This window comes from Balaenoptera physalus (assembly GCF_965194825.1).
Source record: "Balaenoptera physalus genome assembly, chromosome: 6".
In the NCBI taxonomy this organism is placed as follows: Eukaryota; Metazoa; Chordata; class Mammalia; order Artiodactyla; family Balaenopteridae; genus Balaenoptera; species Balaenoptera physalus.
In genome coordinates, this window is record NC_138885.1 from 80,296,446 (window position 1) to 80,313,762 (window position 17,317).

General features: G+C 38.7%; 1 protein-coding gene across 10 annotated transcripts in view; it reads left to right on the forward strand.

The window, feature by feature from the left end:
- The first annotated feature begins 565 nt into the window (after window positions 1-565).
- GULP1 (GULP PTB domain containing engulfment adaptor 1) overlaps window positions 566-17,317 on the forward strand; it is a 265,561-nt gene continuing 248,809 nt past the window's right edge. For 6 of the 10 annotated variants that reach the window (XM_082466766.1, XM_082466764.1, XM_082466773.1 and 3 more), the window contains exon 1: window positions 3,877-4,395. The gene's annotated coding sequence lies outside the window, so the exon portion shown is untranslated. The other 4 variants (XM_082466769.1, XM_082466771.1, XM_082466767.1 and 1 more) reach the window with 3 other exon arrangements.

Consider the following 17,317-nt stretch of genomic DNA (forward strand, 5'->3'; position numbering starts at 1 on the left):
TTCAGAAAAAAATTATTATTTGTACTCTACCTGCAACTTTTCTGTAACTTGAGATTTTTTTCAAAATAATAATGAAAGAAGCCTGAGCTCTAACCTTGAGAATCTACTGCTAGGTATTTGTTCTAATGAAATAATTGGCAAGGGACAGGCAAAATATGTACAGATGGTGTACAAAAGTATGTGCACAGATGTCCTTAATCTCTTTGTTTATAATAGCAAACAAATTGTCAATAAACACTGGTAAGGGAAAAGCCCACAATATACTCGTACACTGTTAGGAAGTAGAAAGTATGTACAGTACAGTATACTTCCTTGTGAAAAAAGCAAAAGAAAAATGTAAGTGGTTGTACATACTGGATAATGGCTTTTCTCTACTCTTGATTTCCATGCTAAAATATCTTTTCTGGGTCTTTACTCTTTTGCCCTTGGAGAGGTGTTGGGACATATGTGATACATACATTTAGGAATAAACCTGGGAAGAGTTATTGGGAATGCAGAGTTCAGCTACACCCTTTCTCTCTTCCTCCCTCCCTCCCTCCCTCCCTCCCTCTCTCTCTCTCTCTCTATCCCTCCAAGGAATGGATCTCAGAAAACAGAATTTAACTCCTTTTTCAGACACTGGCTCCTCCTAGATAGGGAGCCTGGGAACTACAGTGACTGAGAATGTTATTTTTGTTGTTCATTTTTAGATTTACCAATTCAAACCAGGTCTCTGTCAATACTACAGGTAATACTTTAGCTTTCATTTTAAACTTTTGTTTTATTTCTCAATTTATTCTCAACCTAAGCATAGAGAAGAAATGTTATTTATTGGAGATTCTCTCAGAGACTTCAACAATACTTGGAGGGTATAGAGCGAATATTAGCAACGGGTACTCTTGATGGTGGGAACACAGGTGATTTTTATTTCTTTTTTGTATTGTCCCTATTCATTTTTTTTTTGCAATGAGTATGTTTCATGTTCTTAATCAGGGGGACCAAAATAGACTGAAAGATAAAATGATGGAAGATAGAAAGTAAAATGTAACACTTTTAAACTCTGTAACCCACGTCCCCTTAGGAATTCAATGGACATTTGGCCATTTTTGCACATAACAAAAAGAAATATACCCCTTTTCAAGTCACATGACTGAGATTTTGAATTCCATTTCGGTTTTTGTTTCCTTTTTAAAAAATTGTTAAATACTTTAACTGATGGGTTTGCAGTAATATAGAGCTAAACAACCAATATGATAGCATGTTTTTTTATATTTTTGTAATAATCAGCAATAAAATGTTATTCTCGACATAAATAATAGGTAGTTGTCCATCTTAGTCAAGGTTCTTTTAGTTCAAGTAAGAGAAACTTGGAAACTGGCCTGAGCCAGAAAATTAATTTAAAAATATTAGGAGGCTACTGAGTCTCTATCAGAGTCCATATGTTCCTATGATGAATGTGAAGACTTTCCAAATGGAAATCTGAGTATTTGCTATCGGTAGCAAATTAAGCATAGTCTAATGGTAGTGCCCTGCCAGAGCCTCTGCAGCCTTTCTCCTTGGCATCTCCCTTCTTCAGTTCCTGGGTCATGCTATAGATCTGATTTTAAATCTTGTTCTATTTGATTTTAGTGCTTTTAAAAACTCTGTTCTTACATCTTTGAGATTTTCATACCTCTAAGCCATTTCATAAAGCAGTTCATATCAAAAGTCAGGTTATAAAAATTATAGAGCAATAGCAAGTTTAGAGATTTTAAATGTTGGGAAGAAATATAAAAATTAGTAATCTTTAGCCCTCTGTGTAATGATTAGAAAAAGACAGTTATGGGGATTCATGCATCCCCATTCATCCATCCATGATGGATATACTTTATAGTTATAATTTTTTCTCTTTTTGGCAACTTCCAAGTCTCATGGAAAGGGAGCATAGAACTCTAAAGAGAAGTCTATGAAATGCCTTCAAGAAATTATTTTAGTGGCTAATTCAGGGGGAAGCTGGTGTAGTAGAGAACCCCTACTCACAAGGAAGATATAGGGTCTTATCTCTGAGAACTTGGGAATCGTATAAAAGTCCAAGCAACTTTCAACTTTGAGTAGAGTGAGAAAAGGTTTAGAAAAACTTCTCCTTAAAGATATCAGAGGCAAATGAATAAGAAATAAGTACATGTTTTGAGATTTTCCATTAATTTAAACAATGGAGCTTGTAATGTTTGATTTCTGCAGCCTCATTTATTCTTATGACCTGCTTATTCAAGTGGACCTGCAAGATATTGAAGACTAAACTAGTGTTTCTTGAAGTGAGGTCCACAGATCCTAGTGATTTGTTGGTGTATCCTTGGGAGCCTAGAGTTCTCTATTCAAAGTTTTAAATATTGTGTTAGAAGAACACACCCATATATTTATAATTATATAATGTAAGCATGGATTTGGTCATCTGGTCAACCTCCTTATTCCTAAGTACTATGGGCTATCATTTGATTTATTTTTATAATCATTTGAACATTAAGTGATCACCTAAATGGCATCATTTATTTTTTAGTGGTTGTTTGAAAATTAATCATTTAAAGGTTATTTACAGAAGAAGCAACTAGCATTGTCCTATGATTAATGTTTTCAATGTAAGTATTTTACTGTGTGCTTGACTGTTATGATAAAGTGGAAACATAGTTAAAAGAGGATTCTGTCCACGTATGAAGAGGCCTGATCTCTGGTCCTAGCTTTAGCACCTCCTAACAATGAGATCTGGGGACAGTCAATTAAGATTCTTGGATTTCAGTTGCCTTGTATTTAAAGTAAGGGAGTTCGGCTAGAGCTGGGTAATCCCTAAACTTAGTTTTCGTTTAAAAAATTGTGATGTTGTATCTTTTTTAATGGAAAAAGCATTAGGGAGAAGAAAATTGATTCAGTTAACAAGGTCTTTTGGGGAAATTTCTAGTACCATCCTCTAGTTACAGCCAAATATAGTGGGATGTAAGAACCAAATATTTATTGAGTACCTGGTCTGTGCTTGACACTACTCTAGTCTAATTCCTGTAAATGTGACTGTGACTCTGTGAGTTCTATTATACAGTTCCTTTTGGCAGCTGTAATTGCGTCCAGCGTCCTAGGGCACAGAATGAGTAAGTATGGAGTCTGGAAAGGAATATGACGAGTCTGATTCTAAGCCCTGGATTCCACCGTAACATATTATCTTGTTAGCCTTGCAAAAATGCTTTTTTTCCTTTCTCCATCTATTTTCAGGTTCAAATGAAAAATTTAGTGAAGTAAATTCTGAGCAGCATCTCAAAAGATTTTAGTAAATGTCCTCTCATCCTCAAAGAATCGCTTAAACGAGGATATTCCTCCTTCTTATCCTGCTTCCCACACAGAAGTTTACCGTGTCAGTGAGGATGGTTTGTTGTGTTTTCCCTCGAACCCCACGTAGATGTCCTGAATTCTGAGGTTAATATCTGAATGGAGCAAATGAGCATGATCTGGTGGTGGAGGCAGTTTTCTGTTTTCTTTCCTTTCCTTTTTTTTTTTTTTTTTCTTGTAAGGCATAACAAAGTGCAGAGATTCAGTCAGTTTTAAAAACCTGAGAAAAAAGAATTAAAAAAGTGTAGAGGTGCGGTCAGAGCCACAGCAAAAACTGTGTCAATGCTTTCTTAATAAAGGCTGTAAAGAAGGTATGTGCTACTCGTGTGTGTGCTTCCTTGGACACTTTTGTTTTGTTTTCTTGTTAAGCAGCAGAAGTGCTTTGAAATTGTGTGCGGAAACACAGAGAGACAAGGGAAGGCGAAGAGTCCCGATCCGGTGCTTTAGCAAGGAGGTTCAAAAGGAAACGCGGCGGGGGACGAGGAGTGGGGGTGGGGAGAACTGCGTTTTGTCTCCCGTGCCGGCTAAGAACCGGGTAAGGTAAGGCCTCGTCTTCTCCGGTCGAGTTTCTCTCACATTCCACTCTCCCCCTGGGTCCTGCGTGCCGACGCCATATAGCCCAGCGGGCCCACAGGAGACGAGCATCAGAGACCGAAGAAAGTCAGCGAGCTGGAACCCAGGCGTCCCGTTTGGAAGTGTCCAAGGAGATTGCCCCAAGTGCGCCAGCCGAGTCTGGGAGAGTTTCCTTCTGGCCGAGAGGGGGAGCCCCGCGTTCCCAGCCGGCAGCGACCCGGAGTCCCGAGCCTCGAGCCCCAGCCGCCAGCTAGCGCCAGTTTTGGCTTCAGGCGATTAGGAAGAGGAGGGAGGGGGCCGAGAGCGCGTAGAGGGAGGGGACCGGAGCCGGAGGGTCCCGAGTCCAGCTCGCTGTTGACGTAGAGAAACTTTCCCTCTCGGCCACGGAAACGGCGCCCCGGCTGCGCCGGAGCGGAGATCTCCAGGCTCCGAGGACGCGGCGGCTCTCCATGCCCCTGCCCGGAGCCTGACCCGACTGCATCAGTCACTAAGGTACGGAGAGACCGCGGTTCATCTGGGGGCTTCCCTGGCTGCAAACCCAGCGTCCCGCCAGGTAGCGTGCAGTCTCTTTTAAACTGACATCCTGAGAGGCGGCGGGCGGTGGTCAGCCCCGGCCGGGTGCCGGGGAAGGAGGGCGTGGGGCTGCTCGCCGCCACTACCCGCCGCTGGGCAGGTTGCAAAAATTAAGACACTGAAAGGCTCAGGAAGTCGTCCAGCGAGAAAGGAGGCTGAGACCTGTTGACTACTGCCGTGGCAGTGCTGCAGGGATGACGGAGAGCCTCCCGAGGTCGGGGACGCAGCGGTCTCCGGACTCCTGGAGCCCTTTGTGGTAACTTTGGTCCGGGGGGCCAGGGCCGGTGGTTAGGAGCTGGAGGGGGCGGTGGGGCGCGGGTGGATCAGGACGGCTGAGGGTGTGCGGACCAGACGGGACTGAGCAGGCAAGTCATCTCCGGGTCACAGCGAGGCTACCCAGGAGCGAAACTTCTTCCAGCGTAACCTCCCTTTTGTTGGCTCCGGGAGAGAGTGTGGGCATGGGGGGCGGGGAGGCGCGAAGCTCCGAGGCCGGGCCGTGGATTCTTTAAAACCCAGGGCTGGGAGGGCCCAAACTCAGGGGCGGCGCCCACATGGTTACCCTCTGGCTGGGTGGGTCGAGTAGTTCCTTCTGGCGGGCGCTACCTTAAGAGAGGCGCACGGCGCTGCGGGGTGCTGAGACCCTGGGCTCTCGGTCCCGCCGTTGAGCTCGCTCGCCCAGGTCCACCACCCCGGGGGGCTGATTCACTGCACGGATCAGAACCCAGCGCGATCGGTTCTTCCCTGTGGCTCCTGGTGCCGCCGCTCCGAGTTCCGTGTGTGCGGGAGGGAACTCTGGGCAGGCTGGTTTTCTTGGAATGTGTTTACGATGTTGAATGGAACTTGAACAGGAAGCTGGGCGCTGCAGCTGGAACAAGCTTGCCAGGGTAGAGTAAGGAAGACGTAGCTGGTGTTGGGCTTGGCGTGTGCACTTAGTACCTTGGGCAAACCCCGAGTAAGTGCGGTTGTCGGTCAAGGTATCCCTTCCTGGGTCCTAGCAGTTTTCCCGACTGAGCTCGCCTTATTTCCACTGGCAATCAGGCATTTACATGCACTATTTCAGTCTGCAAGTTTGACAAAGTATAACGCAATTAGGAAGAATTTAATACGTTTATTTTGGGACCTGCTTTTTTTTTTTTTTTTAAATCTTGCATAAGCACTTGAGAATAAAAGTTTTTGGAGAGTGTTCGAGTCGTGACTCCCCTTGTTAATTTCTAGGACTACAAGGAGACCCGGACACTGATGATTTTGTGTCTTTGATGCCAAGTGGGTGATAAGGTGGTAAAGGAGGGCAGTAATGAGACAGAGTGAATGTGAGGAGGTAGGAAACTCTGAGAGGAGTTGGGCATTTTTCAGATTTGCAAATCGCCCCTTTTTCTGCCAGTCTTTCCCTCCTTCCCCCACATAAACAAGTAACCTTGCTAGAAAACCCACCAATTGGGAGAGTGCAGTCGCTGGTGACTACAAGCCTTGCTGGAAACAGCAGACAGACTTAGGTACTGCCCCACTGCATAATTAAAAGGTCTCCTTGAGCTGTCCAGGAGTGTTTTCCAAGTTTTTACCACTGACAAGGAAAGAAGAGAGGAACCTGGCCGGCAGCCAAACTAGACTGAGCTCAGTAGCCAGGCATGAAAGGGACTGGGGAAGTTGCTGGGGATAATTGGAAAGGAGCTGTTGGTTGTACTTGGGTTTAAACAAGGGGTTTCTTTTGCAGTGAGAATTTTTAGGTGACTAAGATCAGTATTCTTGGCAAAAAAATAAGCTAAGCATAGAGTGCAGTGGGATGTGACAGAGGAGAGTGAAAGAAGCGGTCTAGGAGGGATGTCTGACCCTTCCCTATCAGTGTTGCAGTGGAATAGCTGGGGGCCTGGTGCTTTTTGTGCGATCATACTTTGCAAATACCCACACTTTGTTGCTATTTGTCTCCTCAGCTTGGACTAGGCTTGCTACAACTTCAAGCCCTTGACCTTGACCTTCTTTATTTTCACAGCCAGTAAGAACTGAAGACTTGGGTTTTGAGCAGGTGATTTTCCACCTAAATCGAATAATTCAATTAGGTATTCTCAAATGGCACAAAACTGGGTCACGAAATTAAAGTGGAAAATGTGTCCAAATGTCTTCCCTGTGTTTGTCAAAAGTGATCCTGATAATAGAACTTGCTCTTTCATCTGAAGGAGTAGAAGTTGGTGTGATCTCAGTATTTCACACATTGGCCCAATACGTTAAGGCCCTGCTGCTTCCAAGTTCTGGACTAGCCAGGAACTGAGAGTCTTATCTGCAGTTAGGACCCTTCTTTTATGGGTTAAAATTGTTCATGTTTCCTCTTTTTTTTTTTTTTTTTAGGAAGGTTGGTCTACTGTTGTGGGTTTGGGGGTTGAATAGTAAAAAACGCTAATATGGTATTTCCTCTGGATTGGTGAGTTTGGGATTGTGAATTTCAGCCTATTCTCTGAGATTGACTTTATGAATCACCCTTGGCAATGTGCTTTCCCTGTCTATGATTTCAGTTTTTCCACTTGCAAAATAAAGAAATTTCCTTTGCATAATTACAAGCTTACAGTGAGCTTTAAAGAGATGAAATTATGTTAATAGGTTTTTAGATATAAAGGTCATAGGGCTTCTGTCTGGGTTGATTCAATTGAGATTTATAGGGTAAGTTGGAATATTTATACCTAAAATACACATGTAATAGTGACATATCTATTTAATTTATAAAAATTACTACTGTGCATTTTAATCATAGCTTTAGTTTAATCATAAATTTTATTTTTGGAGAATATTGGGTGAGATTTTCTTATGACTAAAGCTGAGTCATTCTCTCAAACAGAAAAGAACAATCAGCAAATTCACTGACTTTTTTATTTTGGTTTATATTTATACTCAAGGACCAGTTATTTTTTTAAGACCAGCTCAATTTTGCCTTTATGAGAAGTTACCAAATATATTTGCAGAATTTGGCTCCCTTCTCGGAAATAACACTTGAGAGACTGAAATACATTTATGATGTACAAACAAACTTTCTTTTCCCAATGGCCACAACAGTTCCCTTAAAAGTTTAGAGGGTAGATTTAGGAGCCATTCATTAATTGATTCAACCAATATTTGTTGCATACTTTTTATGTCCGAGGAAACATCAAGCTTGGATTTTAAATCCCAGCCCTGAACTTTTCAGCACTGTGATTTGTGCGGGTTATTTTACTTCTTAAATATTTTACCAACATATAATTTATTATCTATATTGCTATCCGTAATGTATGAACTTTTTGACTATTGATACATGCATGATAATTGTGAAATATTTAATTTTTTAGTTTGACATATCAATTAGTAAAATAAACTACCTATTTTTATAGTTCAATGTACTGTATCATACTCTTGGATGTGTAACTTAACTATTTTTCTGGTGAACAGGTTAGTGTATTAGAGGAAGAAAACAGAATAAATACGGATAAATTAAAGGATAAGATCTTTTGGTAAAATACTTAATCATAACTTTTATTTTTAGACTTCACCTTATCATTAATAGTGAATCTATAAAAAGTGGGAGTATAAGGAAGATTGCAGTTGAATTTATGGTCATCTTAACAGGACAGGCACTTGTTTTGAATAATCAAAGAACGAGTGAATGTTCAAGGATGTAATAGGGTAATTTTAATGTAAAATAACCAGTTTTGCTTTTGATTTTAAACTTAACATTTTTAAAATCTTACTCTCCATTGCTGAATATTAGATAATTTAAATTTTACTTAGCAGAGTACTTTGTGGTTCATTCTGAAAAACTGTGATTGTTTTGTAAAACCTCTAAAGAACAAAAAAAGTTATTTTATTCGAATATAATAATGGATTCAAAAGTAGTTACAGGACCCAACTGCATGACTGCCGTGAGCCCTGGTCCCTAAACATGTTAGAGGCTGGTGGATCTAATAGTGTTTGTTTTAATGCATTTAGAGATCAGGAAAGTTAAACTTGTTCCTATGGGAGCTTAAATATATTCAAATTGAAGAGGAAAAATAGTATAAACTTTGAGCAGAGAAATTGCTTTGCTTCCAGTGAGGACATGAAATTGAAATCAGCCCTTTATTTTTAAAGACAATCGCTAAAGTCACTGTTGCAGAGTTAGGCTTAGAAAACAGTTCTTATGCTCTTTTTAGGCTCTGTTATTTGCTAGTTTTGTATTTGTTTTATGCTAAGAAAATGTTTTCAGCCACTCTAATGATACTTATAGTGCATGATTAGTTTTCATCAGAAAACAGTTAATTGAGTCAAATACTGAGCAGGAGAATAAGTACAAATTTTCTGTTTACCACTGAAATGGTATAATTATAGTAAATTTGGAATTAGTTTCATCATTCACTATTGTATACTTAAGGATAGCTTTGGAAAGAGTGCTCTAATTTGCTCACATAATATGAATAAGTGAGTTAATTTATGTAACAATTGGGATTGAAAAGATTAATATGACTTTTTTTTTTTTTGAACACGTTGGGTCTTCGTTGCTGTGCGCGGGCTTTCTCTAGTTGCAGCGAGCGGGGGCTGCTCTTCGTTGCCGTTCGCGGGCTTCTCATTGCAGTGGCTTCTCTTGTTGCAGAGCACAGGCTCTAGGCGCGCAGCCTTCAGTAGTCGTGGCACGAGGGCTCAGTAGTTGTGGCTCGCGGACCCTAGAGCGCAGGCTGAGTAGTTGTGGCGCACGGGCTTAGTTGCTCCGCGGCATGTGGGATCTTCCCGGACCAGGGATCGAACCCATGTCCTCTGCATTGGCAAGAGGATTCTTAACCACCGCGCCGCCAGGGAAGTCCCAATATGGCTATTTAAAAGAGTTTTAAATAACACTGTATATATTTTTCAGGGTGCACCTACTAGACAATATCTAGATAGTAATAGCCGTCTTTATTTCATGTTTGTTTCTTGCTATTAACATTATATAAATATACCTACATATAATCTTCATCACATGCCTTCTGAAGAGGAGATTCAGAATATATGTTAGAAACTTCCAATCCTTGGATAGCTAATCCCTCCCCCATATATATGTTTATATGTATATGTATGTATATATATGTACAGAGAATTATGACATATGTATTCTTTGATGTTTCTCTATTTGTGCTAGGTATATTTTTCGTAGGAAAAAGCAACTTCAATTAATTGATATTTCTGAGCTAATTTTAACCATTAGTTTAAAATCTTTTCCAGATGACTCTTGCTAGAGAGTCTTGATTTTTTTTTTTTTTTCCAAATTTTAAAGGAGCTTTCATGCTTTTATTTATACCTGTAAAGGATGAGAAAAATAGTGTAAAAGATCTGGTATCATTGTTCTTGGTTAATGGCTCTGATGGTGACATAATCATGGAAGCCTTTTCTACCTTTCTTAAGTAGAACACAGGCAAATGTGCAGTTAACTACTGTCAGAAGGTAAATTCACTGCTTGGAAGGTGGCTACTACTGCTAAGTTTATAAGGTTCTGTGAAGTGAGAATTGTGTGTAAATGTAGTGTTTTCCTGGTATTGTATAGCTTTTTCTTATGATTATCAGATGTTATAGTTGATCTGTTCCCTGATACTTCAACCACAAGTCCTCCAAGAATTTCAGGGAACATAAACTTTGACAGAGCTGTTAACCAAGAGCAGATTGAATGATTTGGGCTCAGTCTTTAATCCACTCTCTTGTAGAAGTGATGATAGCCATTCAAATGACCAAAACACAGCTGGTTGAGAGGTTTGGTAGAAGGAAATAAGTAATAGAAGAGCACAAGTAACCTACTAAAGGAATCATTAAGGATTGGATGTATAATCTTTTAAAATAGTTATGTAATATTTCATCAAATGATAACTAAGCTCTACTTCTCACTTAGTTTGTAATAGTGATTTTAGACAGCATTTTGGCTAAAAAGCAAACAGAACCATTTGTGCTGTGGCAGCAGATCTCCAGTTTGGGATAATTAACAGTTGATATAAGAGAATGCACTTGATTTTAGCTTCTTGATTTCTCTTATAGCTGTTTACAACCATCAAGAGTGCCAGTAAAATTTTAACAGCAAATAGGTTAATTTACCCAGATTTCCACATGGGTGAGTTAAAACATAGTTTGGTAAGTACTGATAGGAGTTTTACTTAAGAAGACAGAGTACTTTGTAGAGTGTTTTTACAGGTCAATGTGCATGTTATTCTCATAATCTATTTAATTTTTGTCTGCCTTTGAAGAACTCCATAAAAAATATGGAACTTTGGCTGATGGTAAAACTTTCTTACTACCTCCTTGAGGATGTGCACTATTATAATCGTAAAAATGTCCTTAAATGTCGATTTTTGCTGGTAGTACACATAAATATAGAGAAATTTGGCTTACTGTAAAGAACAATTGTTTGAGTTAATTCCAAAGCAATTTATCTTTATGCTGCATATAGTAATTGAGTATAATTAGTAAGAAGCTACTTATGCAGTATAGTTTAGCAAAATACAGTTTGAGAGAATTGTTAAAGAGAAATATTTGAGTAAATGAATTGTATTTGAAATTATCTAAATGCCATCTGAAATGGCAAAAGTCTATTGAAATTTCAGATCTATAAAGTAACAATGCTTTATAATAAGAATAGGTCTTGTTTTGAAATTTTGTGAATTATTATTTCTGTTTTATATCATTGTGACTCTGGATATCTAGGAGAAAAGCCTTTAAAATTCTTTATGGCAAACAAGTAAGATTTATTATATTGCCCACATTGTCTTTAATTCTTTTTAAAGGAAGAACTGCTACTAAATTTATAACATGTGAATTTATCATAGGCTTAATTGCTTAAATTAGGTAGACTAGGAAATTTATGATTAATTTGGAAAAATGAAATTTCCTAGAGTAGTGCAGATGAGGCTTTAAAAAACAATGTTGTAATAAATCTTTCTTTGGGACTTTCTTATTCGATGAGATATACGGACTTTCTCTTAAGTCTTCATAAAAATTTGCAATCTTCCCCCACCCCCGTTTCTCATTCTGAAAAATGTAACTAGGTTTAAAGTATGAGTTGACAAATAAGGGATTTTTATATTATCCAATGGAATTTAATATTTATTGAACACTTTTTTTTTTTTTTGGCAGTTATGTTCTTTTAGTAGTGGGTGACAGAGACCTATCTCCAATTACCTTAAATAGACTTAAATAGAACTTGTTATTTCCATATAATTCTGTGCTACAGTGGAGAGAATATTGAAGGAGTAGGGGTAGAGGTTATTCATCAGCACGAGGGGAAGCAGTGTCTGGAAAGAAAGTGTGGAGGTGACTCCTAGGCAAAGGATGAAGATGAGTTAGCAAGCAATGAAGGAGAGCAGTTCGAGACAGTGAGGGGTAAAGGCAAAGAGGCATGGAACCCTGTGAATGGTTTAACAGAGCAAACTGAATTTCGGAACTTTGGAGATGTTTCTCCTTTCTATCTTCATGTTGATGACCATAATCATTAGTAATTGCATATGGGAGTTTAAGAACTTTAACTGGATTAATTATTTTAAAAAACTGCTATCTTCTTTTTATTTCTTTTTTAATTTCTCCAGGTCTAACTAACATGTAATTGGAGTCACAAGGAGTTGAGTGTGCGCTCCATTTCACACTCGTTGTGGGGGGGGGGTGTGTGTGGGGGGGTGTCCATGAACTTGGATATAAAACAATAACATTATTACTCTTGAACACCTCACTTAAATTTAGTATGTTTTTCAGTTTTGAAGGCAGGGAAACACACACAAACGATCTTAAGTACCTATAACTTTCTAGAAGTTGCACGTATTTATTGTCATGTCTCATTACTCTGCACATATTTTGAAACATTTTTATGTTTACCACCAGTTTAAAATTACAATGATAATTACACCTGCTTCTAGGTATTATTTTTTATATGTGGATATATCTATAGACATATAGCTATATCTCAAATTGTTTTTAATGTAATTTAATGATTGTACTTTAAATCTGTTTCTTTTACATAATTTATATTTTGTTTTATGCATTTAAAAAGAGTTTTTGAAAAGGGATCTGTAGACTTCATTAGCCTGCCAAATGGATTCATGGCACAAAAAAGGTTAAGAACCCCTGGAAATCTATACTGATTTCTTTAGGAGTGCCAGTGAGTTGCACTGTCATTTAATGAGGATAAAAGAAATTGAAGTTATTTAACTCAGTTTTACCTGATAGCATGTAGTTATGTAGAGATGTCCCATATTGTTTTTGGAAGTAAATTCCCGATAAATAATACTTATTTTGCAGATAATTTGCTTTATTCAAGAAGTGTGTGTGCAGTTTTTGGTTATCTCACTTAGTAACAGCTCAACAAAGAAGCATTTAATTTTATTTCAGAATCTGTATATTAAAAAAATAGATTTAACTTTTTCACATTATAGCATTAACTATTTTTGGAAGGGTTTGGCTGGGAATTTTGTCTTGTCGTACTGGTTTATTTTTCATGTATGAATGTTTTGTCTTCTCAGCTTCACTTTAAGCTGCAGGGGAGAGTAGATATGTTTTGCAAGAGAGAATAGATATGTTAAACAGGTTTTTGTGTCTCCTGTTTAGTAACAAATAACCATGCCACTATTAACAATTTCCTGTGAATACTAAGGAAAAAATAAATAATTTATGTACATATGGAAACTTGATTTTTTTTCTATGCATCACTGAGTTACTTAAGGTTATATATTTGGTTATGTGATGTGTTATTGGTCATGATCATTATAGATGAAAAATTTAATGTGTGCCAAGAATTTTGGAAAATAAGAATACAGAATACATAAAAGTATAGCAAATTATGGTGTTATGAAGGGATATATAATTAAAACATAGATGATGTAATTTATTGCCTTATATTCCCTTTCTTCTTTTTGCCTGGCTTGACAATTCTGTGAAGATACCACCTCCATTTTAAAATTAGTTTCCTGTTTTACTGATACATGATCTAATTGAAACTGATGACTCAATTTTATTTTTGAAATATATGACAAAAGCAGTTTCTTTAAAGTTATTAACTTGAGATAATACTATATAGAGCTTCACATTCATAAGTCAGTCCAATTTTAGTAGGTCTGGACCACCTTAACATTCCAAGGATGGGTACAAGGTAATGATTTTGTACTTGAAAATTGACGGTAGCTTCAAGATCACAATGAGTGACGATTATCTTTCAGTTTGTTTCTTGTTTATGGCACCACTTTGTGTCTTCTCTCATGGCAAGCATCAACCATCATTGGCATTTCGTTGCATCCCTTCCCTGTTGGATCTCCATGTTCCCTCCAAATGACACGGAATAGCTTAAGCCAGGTGTGATGTTCCACCTGAAGTTAATTCTCCTCTCCATTTCGTGCACGTCGATTCATAAGAAGCGTATTTTCACTTCTAAGAGTCACATCACAGTCCTTGCTATTGGTTGCTTATTCAAATAATTTCCTTATTCCTCTTTGCTCATGGAACTCTTGTGTTATTCAGATGTTCGCTACTCCCCACATAACTCAGGGTGATCTCGGCTGGCCTCGGCCTGCAGCAGCTTGAAGCAGGGTTTCGGTTCCCGGCCAGAGATTGAGGTCCGGCCGTGGCAGCGAGAGCGCTGAACCCTAGCGACTAGACCACTGGTCAGTGACAAGGCCCTGGCCCTTCGGCTTTGCAGAAAAGAATTCCCACAGAGACAGAAAGTAAGGAAACAAGTAAAGTGTATTTTAGGAGGAAAAAGGGTACGGTACGTGTGGATAGACACACGGGCGGACTCAGAGAGAGTCGCCCTTGTGGTAGTTTAAGTCACTTATATGTGGCATTCCTTCCAGGTTTCCTTTGGCCAGTCATTTTGATTTACCTGGTTCTGAGTCCGTGTTTGGTACATCTCAGGATCCTCCCATGTGTGCACATGTATCTCTTAGTCAAGATGGATTCCAGCAAAGAGGCCTGTGGGTAGCTTGACATCACTCCTCTTTTGACCTCCAAGGAGCTTTTTAATTGGGAAGATCTCCTTGACTTAGAGAATGAGGAGTATGTGGTCTCTTATCTTTTATCTGGGCAGGGCTCAGCCTCTCCTATCTTCATCTTGGAGTATCTGTCTAGAGGGAACTAACTCCAGCTGCTTGGCCTGGGGCCCATCTATCTCCTGCCTCAAGGGGAAGGCAGTTCATTTCTAATAAAAGTGGAATTTGAATTAGGCTGAGCTAATAGTCACTGGCGTTTCTATTCCCCTTGTCAGTGATTGGTTATGGAGGGGGCACTCGTTCCTTGTCCCAGTCAGAGTCAATTATATGAAATGACAGAACTGGAGGGGGGGGGGGTAGAAAAACTTTCTTTACACTTGGGAAGGGGACATTGGATGAGAAGGCATACATATGTCTGCTCTTGATATTTGTCCTGTCTGGAATAGATGCTTGTAATTGCAATAGGGGGTCATCTTTTGTCCATGAAGATATCTAGCTCGAGGGCAAAACAAATGCGTCAATGATGAAAGAAAAAAATGTAAAGAACCTGGACGCTTGATGGCATTGTTGGGTCCCTGAATCAACCTACCATATTTCTGGATTTACTGTTGTGTAAGAGAATGAATTTATTTATTTTTCAAACCAGTTTGAACTAGACCTTTCAGTTACTTAAATGAGAAAGTATCTTACTTAGAACAGTTATTAAGTGGTATCTTAATTTGAAATAAACATTTTAGAAGTAACAATTTAGATAATTAAAGAAAATTTATAGACCACTTGGGTTTTGTAAACTTTGGATATGATTAGTGCTATTACTCTATATAAATATTTTATTACTCAATTCACCAAATTTTATTATGTTTTTAATACAGTGATTGTATTAATCATCTTAACTAAAGTTATTTGGGGATGAATATATTCTACATATATCTCAGAATACATTATTCAATAAAAATAAAATAACTTGAAATACAAATTCAAAATCTAATCCATAAAATCACATCACTGTTTATTTGGCTGTTTGGTGTCTTTATTGTACTGGGAACGTTAAATGTACCTTAGGAAACATTGAAGTACTCTCATTGCCTTGTCTGAGTAGTTTCAAGCTTGGAGTCATGATAAAACTAACGTAGTTATTTAAATACAAAAGATAAAGCTGATGGGAGTAAAATTAAGAAAATTGTGTAGTGCAGATGCATTCACAGAAGTAAAAAACAATGCAGACGTATAATAATCTTTGAAGTCAGAACTAGTGTTATAAAGCTCTAGTTCACTGGAACCGTAAGCAATTTATTTTCTGCCGCCATGTTCATGGTAGTTCTTGCCACCATGTTGAGTTCTAGCTTTTTTTGCTGATTTACCATTATGCACATTGTTTTTTGCTGTATCAAAGTAAGGAGGTATATCTGAGTCTTTGTCCTCTTGCTCTAAAGGTTGTAGGAATTACCCAAAGCTGAGAATTGCCAAAAGCAGGAGTGAAATAGTGAGCTGGCCAGAAAGTTCGACTGAACGAACTTTTTGGCCAATCTAATATGTTTTAGAGTATTAATGCTGAAATGGTTTAACCAGTGGTTTAAGCAGGAGGTGGAGGCAAGCAAAACCAGGAATAATCTAACAGGCTCAGAATAGGCAAGTGTCACAGTGGGCAGGTTTGTTGGCAGTGAGGGGGTGTGAAAAACAGAAAGCTAAAGATGGTGTAGACAGTGGAGGTGAAGAAGGGCAGTGGTGAAACTGGAGGGAGAAACATTACAGATGGTGAAAATCTGCAGTGGCAAATGGTTCATTGGTCAAGAAAGAACAAGGCTGTTGTATTAGAGCTGTATCAGTGTGGATGTTGAAAGTATGGAGATTGGGTTGGAGAGGGAAATGGACAGCCAGTAATTTGAATACCTTAGGAAAGTGAGAGACTTTAGAAGTTACTGATGGAGAGATCCAAAGTTAACAAGACCTCCTACATTACCGTGATTGAGATGTGCATATTTGTTTTTTGCATAAAAATGCTGTAAACATACTTGAGATGCTTCCTCTATGAGATCATGACCTTCTTTCAAAGTTAGGCAAGGGAACTAGAGAATACAAAGTGCTGGAATTCTCAGAGGATTATTGTTCTTTTAGAAGCTGTTGTTCAGGGATTGTTCTGGGGTATCCCTTTGCCCAGAATCAAAGTGCCCTCTGGTGACCTTTTCCTCTTTAAAAGGGAGCCACATTCTTGTGGGTTTTTGAATGTGAATAAATGCCTCTTAGTATGGAAACTATTATAAAGGAAGGGACTCTGCTTCTCCACTTTGGAAAGTTTAGTAGAAAATATAAATAGGCTCACTGCAGATATAAAACGAGAAGAGGATAAATATCCAGATAATTCAAAGTCCAACTCTCACTAGTGCTAAAATAATCAAATAAAGTGAAAATAGTCGTGCCCTTCCCCCGCCCCAATCCTTGTCTCTCTTTATTAGGATCTTCATGGCACATGAGCTCTTTTCTTAACCTGTTGTCTTATACCTGTGGTCCAAACCAAAAATGATTTTTTGAAGGAGAAATAACAAGAATATGACAGGGTTTAGGACACACTACGTCAAAATATGGTACCTTGACATACTGAATATTTCAACCTGAGGGAATTTGAGAAACAGCATGTGAAGGAAGGACTTTCTGACCTTCTCCTGAAGCAGGTCACAAAATCCTCATGTGAGAGGTGCCCTCTCTATCCTAGAAGGAAAGGAACATCCTTAGCTCTGAAAACACAGGGACACAGAGGAATCTGAATGATCTTGCTAAGTTTCCCCTAGTTTACTATACTTAGCTCATACTCTTGGTCCTGTCATACCTTTCCAAGACTTGTAACTCTTCTTCAAACCTAGCGTAAAAAAACATTCAGGTTTAATAATTTCTTTGGGTGTCTTCATTTCTTTATGACGGCTGCTGTG